Here is a 7,710-nt window from a genome sequence, read left to right as displayed (position 1 = left end):
GCTCCATGACGTCAGTACCTGTTGATCAGTACATTTTCCCCTCACTTTCATACTCAAAATCCTCATCTGAAAATGGACACTTTACAATTTTTCATTACCTGTTACTAGGATGTGATAATGACACCGGGAAGATGATAAATCAGGCCTCAGCTGTCAGCCCTTTCCTTGCTTCTGTAAGCACAGGATTAGGGAGCAGCGGAGGCACGGCAGAAGTCGATCCCTCTAAGCCCTGCTCTCCAGGCTGACCCAGAGAGGCACTGCTGTGATGGCCTTGTTTGCTGCACTCCTGCACAGTCACTAGAAAAAACTGCTGACCTGAGTGGGGACAAGGAGCTAACACTGCCCGGACAAAGCTTTTCCCACAGTGCTACCCAGGACAGGGTGCAAAATACACAGGCAGTGATAGCAGTGTGTCCTTCTGACAAAACAGAACCAGAGCTGTAGCACAGGTGGGAGTACCTGAGGAGGCTTTATGCAGAAAAGGGGAAAACCGTGGGGAGGGAGTGAATGGAAAGACTTGCTATTCCATTGTTACTCAGAGACTGGATAAGAGGGGTTCTGGTGATACAGCAGACTGAGCAATCTGTCCATACCATTAAACCTTGACTGTTAAGGAGAAATGCAACTTTTCTTCAAGTTCATGGAAAGAAACAACTAGTGCATACTTTTGGAAGGAATATTTTCAGACTGCTGGGACAAAATTGTTGTCCTGGTATTTTTTAAGTGTTTAAGGAGTGCACACTGCCTCTGAATCATGAAAGGCCAGCTTCAAAGAATTCACACTTCAGGGAGGTTAAAAATATCTACACTGGAAAGAAAAATTAAATGCTGAGACATCCAGGATGAGATAATCAGCTTTTATCTACAGAGATCAAAAGTATTGATGATATCAGCTTGGAAAGATAATTTATATATCAGTTGCTCCCTGTGCATTTTTGCTTATGCCAGCAGCTTCCAGGAGAGGCAGAAAGTTAAGATACTATAAAAATCATTGATTTGTATTCAAGAGCCTTGGAAAGGCTTCAGTGTAGGTTTATTACAGTACTGAAGGGAACTCTGTCAGACAATATGAAGCAAAATCATTGCAGTTACAACAAAGGACTTCCTTTGGAGAACCTTGGGTTCTTCCTGCCAACATAGGTTCTGAAAAATCCTCTTGAGCCAATGTACCATCCTAAGAATAAGATGGAGGAAGTGTTTCTGACTCAAACACATTTGCATACAAGAGTGGGGTTTAGGCTTTCTGGTTTAAAGTTGCATCATGACCCACTTGTTCTGAAGTAGGTCAGCCTGTGGTATGCTGAACTCAATCAGAAAGGCCAACCCAAGAGCAGTCTGAGTTGAGGGAAAGATGTAGAAAGCCACTTCATATTTCTGTTATGCCGGTAGTGGGTGAAATTTTCACTACGGGGAGTTTTGTGTCCAGTCTTTTCTCTTAGTTGTTCCGGTCTGTAGAATGCAGAACAGTTCTCTGATGGTTTCTTGTTTCTACTTGGTGAATTAAAGGGATTTAGATTATTTTTTTCCAAGGTTGTTTTATTCTGGCATATTCTGCTTCCTCTTGCCCAAACAGACTCGGTGCTAGAGTTCCTTCTCACTTCTGCTCTGTTATTTCCAATGCTAATCATGACACCACAGCCATGAAAAATGTTAAAACTATTACTTATATGCGGGACATTATGTTCTGGGGGTTTGCCCTTTGCTAGGTAAGAGCTGTTCTAGAAGAAACAAGTGACTGTGCATTGTAGAACAACATTCTCTTTCCCAAGGATTGTTTTTCCTCTTTGCATGGCAGTTTTCATTAATTCAAAAATCTAAAATTAAAATTAGTAGTTGCAATTTGCCAAGAAGGTGTGTCACCCACAAATTTCTGTTCACACGAATAGTTGCATGTGATGTTCACCTACGGTGAGATAAGTGACAGAAAAGAAGAGTAGTTCTCTTCCTTACTCTTCCATTTGCCCTCTCTGACAAACTGCTTGCATATCCCTGCTTGCAGTCAGGGAATTCTATACATTCTTATTTGCTTCAACCAAATTTTCACTTAGCTGAAACAAATTTTTCCTTGCTGTCTACTTTTTATGACTTTCCTCTTAACCTTGCCAAGTTTGAGTTGACAACAAAAAAATCCTCAGTGCGAAAACCCCAATGAGATATATTTATCTTACCTCTTCTGAGAACTCAGAAGTGCCTTTAATCTTTCTTTCCATGGCCCAGACAATGGGGGCTGAAGACCTTTAGGTTGGGCTCCACATCATCCCATTGAGACGGCGAAGCTGATGGTGTCGGGTAATAACGTAAGTGTTCTGCGGTCAGTGAGTTTGCCAGATGCACCCAGTGAGGAAAAGAGGAGCTCTTCTACACAAACATAATGCACAACTGGGTCAAACCATGAGTCAGGAGGCAGCAAAAACTCCTGACAAATAACAAGATTTCTAGTAAGTCTACAATAGAACTGGAAAATATAAGTAATGAAAGCCGCTTTGCTTTACAAAACACAATTTTGCTGAAGTAGAAGTGTGTTCATCTCATCATGGTTTGTAATAATTTTTTTAAAGCCAAAATAATTAATTTGTGATTTCATATTTGTTATATATAATTCTGAAATGTATTAAGCACTTCACTTTATCAGTTCTTTTTTCCATATCTGTTTCAAGTCCAGGTTGGGTGGGGTGGGATGGATCTTTGAGCAGCCTGGTCTAGTGGAAGGTGTCCCTGCCCATGTCAGGGGGGGTTGAAACTGGATGGTCTTTAAGGTCCCTTCCAACCCAAACCATTCTATAATTCTATGTTCCTTCATTAGGTGTAGTAGTCCTACTACACTGTCTTCTCTTCTTTACCATCATTTTGATGCTGTTCATATGGATGTGCCAAACAAGGTGCTTGTATATCAACCATTAATTGTTTTTAGCAGTAATACAGCACTACCCACTTTATATTCATGAAACATTTTTGCCTACTCTTGTACCAATTTGGGGAATGCTACAGAGTGAGCATGTCTTTGAGATTTGCAGGTGTCTCAGATATCAGAGATTGGCATCATCTCTGAAAGACATTTTGACCGTTTATTCCTAGTCATAACAGGAAACATTCAGATGCTCACAGGAACACACAATCATATTTTTGAAACAGCTCTATTAAATATACATTTGGGGGAAAAAAGTAATCATCGTCATAGGACTTATAGTCAAAACATTTTTCAGATATGCATGACAAACTTCTATGTGAGCATTTTGATTTACATTCTCTAAACACAGACGTATAACAATTCTTATCCATATATGAGACACAAATTAGTACTTGAGTGAACAATTGAAGTCACTCTATACACTGACCACTTTACACCTCTGATTTACCTACCATATTAAATTTGTCATTCTCGATTTCCCATTTGCCTACTTTGAATGTTTATAGAGTTATCACTGGCTTTGTGCCTGACCAGTGATGCTGCAAGGATATTGAGCTACTAGTTTAATCTTGACACTGTAATTGACAATTTCACTCTCAATTGGATCACTTACTTGACCCCATCCCCACTGGCACACTAAGCAGATGGCTTGATCAGTCAGTGCATAGCTGCCTGCTCCCCCACAGGTCTGAGGCTGTAGCTCCTAACAGATTTGTAATGTTTCTCTGCCCTTGGCACCTAATAATGCTATCTGCTGGCACCTCCATATTTGTGTAAATCAGTTCTTAGTGCAGAGTTTATCCCCTTGCAAGTCAAGCTCCTTCAAAAGTAATGTATGTTTTGATTAAATTTTATTACCCAAAAAGATAGAGTCAAGTACTTGTTGTGCTAGACCATCACGCACATAACATCTCTGCCTACACATAAGTGTCTTGCCTTGGCTTGTGGGTGTGTGGCCAGGACAGAAGGCAGTTATAATTTGAATTATTGTACCTGAAGTTTGGCTAAGAAATCAAAAATATTTTGTGCTCTGTTTTAAACACTTTGGTACATGTCTACACTAACCATGGATCCCCAACTGCACTATTTCAATGTTTCATGTTTCCCTAGTTGCCTTATCTTGTAGCCATCTATTACACAGGCCCTATCATCCAGGTCTGCTCACCAAGGAAGCCCAAGTGAGCCCAGATGGGCTACCCTGCTCCCATTTCCAGAAGCTGGTTTGCATGTTTTGTTTGTTTGTTTCTCTCTCCCTCCTTCTTATCACGGGCACATCCCTTAACTGAGTGTTGTCTAACAGAAAGCATATCTGATATTGCAACTACCCCTGTGTGTGTCCTCTCCAGCACTGTGATACAGAGACAGTTGATGAGAGCCTGGGTGTGCTGAATTGTCTCTAAAGGCCCTGAGCCACTCCATCCCTCTCCAGCAGTAAAGAAATCAAGAAGAAAAAAAAAAAACCTATAAACCAAACAGATAGAAAGAATATACACATCTTCAGCCTCAGATCAGCCATTTCTTTCACTGCAAAAAGGGCTCAATATCATAATTTCTGATAACTGGAAGTAGTGTTCACTGAAAGAAACATGGCAATGACCTTCCAATTAAATTTCACTACAACAGCTGCTACAGAAAAGCATGAGCTGGGTGTTGAAACATCATGCATGTGAAAACGTTTTCACATTGGATGTGAAAAACTGTTGAGATGTTCATCATTTGTTTTCCAGTGTTTTGTCTGGGTTAATTTTAGGGCTAGGAAAACTAATCATTATAAGGCTTAGATTGTTAAGTAAATCAAGATACTTCAGGAGAAGGGAAACCTGGTATGCTGAAATGCATTGGATACAAACAAATTTAATCAAGGGGTTGAGTTTTTAAATCTGTGTGTGGTAACTAATTATATATTTAATGAACCTGAGTTGATTGCATCTCATGAATATTAAGAATTGGGAAGGAACCAAATTTAACAGAACCTGTGGTACAACTTTTTATCTGTAGAACAGCTTCCTGCACAAAGTCAATTCCCACTCACATCCGCCACCACCAGAATAGGGGTAGCTCTTTCTCCTTGGATGCTCAATATCCCTTTGCTGGCAGTGCCAGACTAGGACTAAGTGCCATGTGCAATCTCTCTCTCCTCACTTTTGTACATCAGCTGTGTGCCACAATGGTGGATAAAATCCCTCCCATATAGGACATGCCTTGTAAGTACATCCAGCACATTCCATACATGGACACTATCTAGAGAATATCTGTTTTTTTAGGGAGTTTCAACCAAGATTATAAATTTTCCCCTTGATACAAAGAGAGTGTGAAATATTAAGAGAGTTTTCAGTTTAAAGTTAGGGAGCAGAAAAATTCCAGGAACATGGAAATGCAAATCCAGGTATATACAAGTAAAATTATTTCTTTATTTTGGGGGTATAAATCAAGTAATGGAAGCAAAACTATAGAAATGCTGTTGTAAATTTAAAAGCAAAAATTAAAAACAGCATTTTAGTCTCTACTTTTTCTGTGTTATATTTGCTTTTTAGTCACACAATATTCTAAATTTCATCTTCTGCTTTTACATCTAATATGTATTTTGTATTGCATGATTTTGAATAATGCTAGAAATTCAAGAAAGCTAAAACACTATAAAATGAGTGCCTGGGTTTATTTGCAGTGGTAGGTCTATGAGCAATACCCTATGGCTAATGCAGCCACAGATAATAGCAGCCACAGGATTGCAGCTATTGTATATCACATTTAAATGTTCTAACTCCAGCAGCTCTAGCAGGGCTTTGGGTGGAAGCTGTCTGCACCTGACAACACAGAAAGAATAAACACAGCAATTCAAAAGTCTTTACAGCCTTAGGACTGCAACACTTCTCAGTTAAGGCTGACACCTCCCAAAATAGAGCAACCACAAGTTCATGGGAACATAAATCATAGTTTTCATTTATGTACAGTCATACAGCTATAATTGCTTAGTACACTTAGCATACACAATGTTCTGAAGACCAAAAGCTTCTTTTATGATTCATTTTTTGGCAAAGGATGTTGCCTGTAGCCTGATATTTGAAACAAGACTGCCAGGGTGTAACACAGCTGAATTCAGCATACAGAAGGTTCATTACAATGGATCCATTTCTATTGTTTTGATGTTTGTCCAGCTGGGTGGATGCCATTAAAACCAAGTGATAGTGTCATAAGCTTAGAGCCCTTTGCGGTTTCTGAGTTCCCGATTCAATTCTCAACAGAATTGCAACTGAATGGTGCATTCCAGTTCATCAGGTGTGAAGTTAGGCTGCATGTGGGCTCGTTGGTAATTGCAAATAAGTGACCAATTACGCACATCCCTATGGAGGGGCAGAAAGTGTCACTGTCAGTAAGCACACTCAGGAAAGCTTGAGTTTCAGATATACTTGGAAGCTGCACACTGCAGGACAAGGCCATTCACCCATTTGTCCATTGGATTTGCAGGGGCTTTACAACCCCCTCTTTGCATTTTCCCCCTTTTGGTGGAAAAATTGGGAGACAAGGAACAAATAAAACAGCCTTCAACTAATGGAAGCTACCATCAACTGAAGAGAAGTGCAATAAATAACTTGTTAGTACTTCTCCAGCAGATGAAATGTGGCAGATTTTATATTTTAATAGCAAAATTAAATCAGAAGATTTGCTATTCCCTACAAAAATCCCTGACTAATCAATGCTAAGTTATTTCAGTGCTTTGTGCTTGAGTGTGATTTTTAAAAAATGTAGAAATCTAATTATGATTCCATATGAGGACAGAAATTTTTCTGTCAAAGATCCTAACACAACAAAAGGCTGCAATTCTGAAAGGTGTGAGATTGCTTTATGGTAAAAAAAAAAAAAAATTAAATAAGAAGCAAAAAAAAAACTTATTAAAAAAAATCAACAACGAAAAACACACAGAAAGAATGGACACAAATAGGATTCAATAACAATACTGCAGCCAGCACAAGAATCACCGAAGACTGGTTTCAACACAAAGAAAGCAAGACACTTTGAAACTGAAGTATAAAGTGCTCAGAGTTTGAAGGGAAAGCTCTCACATCCATTTCCCAAATATCCAAGCTATAATAAAAAGAATTTTGCAAGAAAAGAAAATTTGGGGTTTTTAAACATTATGTAAATGGATGAGAAAAAGTCTCCAAATGACCATTATTTAATCCTGCATCTCAAATTATTCAATAAAATTGCACAGGCTGAATTAGGAGCTGAAGGCCAAAGAGACAAGACAAAAACTCCCCTACTCACATGCAGAACAGTGCCACCAAAGCAATCAGGATTCAGGTTTTTCTAGAAAGGATCATGATTTACAAAGCTATCAAAACTTCTAACTGACCACTTAAGCTTACGTACAGAAATGTGCCTCTGATTTGACAATTTTGGAGTCACAGCACTCAGTTCTAATACCTGTTTGTATCCTCAGGAAGGCATGGAGGGACATACTATTCCTGCACAGACTTTCCCACCAGTAACACAATGACCTTAGCAATTTCTGATGTTGAGCACAGAAACCAATGTTTTCAGTACCGTTTTTCTTCCCAAGGGGTTGGCTTAAAAAAAAAATTCAACCAGAATAAGAGGAACTAAAAAGAAATCCCTCAAGTCATAGCTCTGTGGATGAAGCATGTGGGGCTTCGTAGCAATGGAACCATGGATGACCAGAGGAAGGTGAGTTACAGAACCAATAAAAAACTTTAAAGAGGCCTGAACTGGGAGCAAAGAGCCTCTCACAAGATTCCACTTCCTTATTTTTCTTCCTTGCTTTGAATTCAACTATTGAACTC

The sequence above is a fragment of the Catharus ustulatus genome, chromosome 10 (genome assembly GCF_009819885.2).
Source record: "Catharus ustulatus isolate bCatUst1 chromosome 10, bCatUst1.pri.v2, whole genome shotgun sequence".
Classification (NCBI taxonomy): domain Eukaryota; kingdom Metazoa; phylum Chordata; class Aves; order Passeriformes; family Turdidae; genus Catharus; species Catharus ustulatus.
This window is presented reverse-complemented; position numbering follows the sequence as displayed.